The following is a 1,270-nucleotide window of genomic DNA, read 5'->3' as shown; positions in this document are numbered from 1 at the left end:
TATATATATATATATATATATTCGCAATGATAGATCGCTAGCCACTATACCTTTTTCTATTTTCTCTCCCTATTTATTTCTGTGTTCCTTTCTGTCGAAGAGCGTAGGCTCGAAACGTAAAAGACTTTCTCACTTCCCGAGCGTTTAACTAATACATCTGTTTGTTGTTTACATACCCGTCTTCGTCTTTTTTTTTTTTTTTAAATTCTTACTACATATATATATATATATATGTTGGCACTCCGTCGCTAACGACGTGGAGGGTTTAAGACAGTTGGGTGCGGTGAGAGAGATTGGTTGCTATTTCTAACAGCTTGAACGACCACCTTATGGCTTCCACTTTCACCTGGTGTATAGAGTCTGGTGTATATCGTTTATACACCAAAACGACTTCGGAGGACCAAAAATTCCATGTGAAATGCAGCGTGGTTTTGAAACATAGTCACGATATTTTAATGTTTACGCTATATATTACTCATTCGTCGACTTGTATGACGGTAAATACGGTACCCATCCACTGGGACTGAAGTTAATACATGAACAAAATGGTATAGTTTTTTAAGATAAGGGTTTCTAATTTTGGCACAAGGCTAGCAGCTTTCAGAGGTTGGGGAGTTTAGTCGATTACATCACCTACAGTCGTTAACCTGTACTTTATTTCATCGACGCAGAAAGAACGGAAGGCAAAGTTGACCACGACAGGGTCTGAACTCAGAACGTATAGAGCTGAAAGAAATGCTGCTAAGCATTTTGTTCGATGCACCAAGATCCCGCCAGCTCGTTACCTTATAGTTTCTAAACTAACTATTGTTTGTTATTTAAGCTTCTATAATAATAACAGTGGAGGCGCGTGACCTAGTGGTTAGGATGTCAGCATCATGATCGTAAGATTGTGGTTTCGATTCCTGGACCGGGCGACGCGTTGTGTTCTTGAGCAAAACACTTCATTTCACGTTGCTCCAGTCCGCTCAGCTGGTAAAAATGAGTAACGTTGCGATGGACTAGCGTCCCGTTCAGCTAGGGAACACATACGCCATTGAAACCGGGAAACCGGGCCTATGAGCCTGGCTAGGCTTTAAAAGGGCGCATTTGATTTGATTTTTTGATAATAATAATAATAATAATAATAATAATTGTTTCTAACTTAGGCACAATAGTGGCAATTTAAAGCGGAGAGGTTAGACGATACAATTAACACCAGTACTTTACTTTGTACTTCATTTTATCGACTTTCAGGAGGACCTCGGCGGAATTTGAACCCAGAATGTAA

This window comes from Octopus bimaculoides, chromosome 2, assembly GCF_001194135.2.
Source record: "Octopus bimaculoides isolate UCB-OBI-ISO-001 chromosome 2, ASM119413v2, whole genome shotgun sequence".
NCBI classification, from domain to species: domain Eukaryota; kingdom Metazoa; phylum Mollusca; class Cephalopoda; order Octopoda; family Octopodidae; genus Octopus; species Octopus bimaculoides.
Note: the sequence above shows the minus strand (reverse complement) of the source record.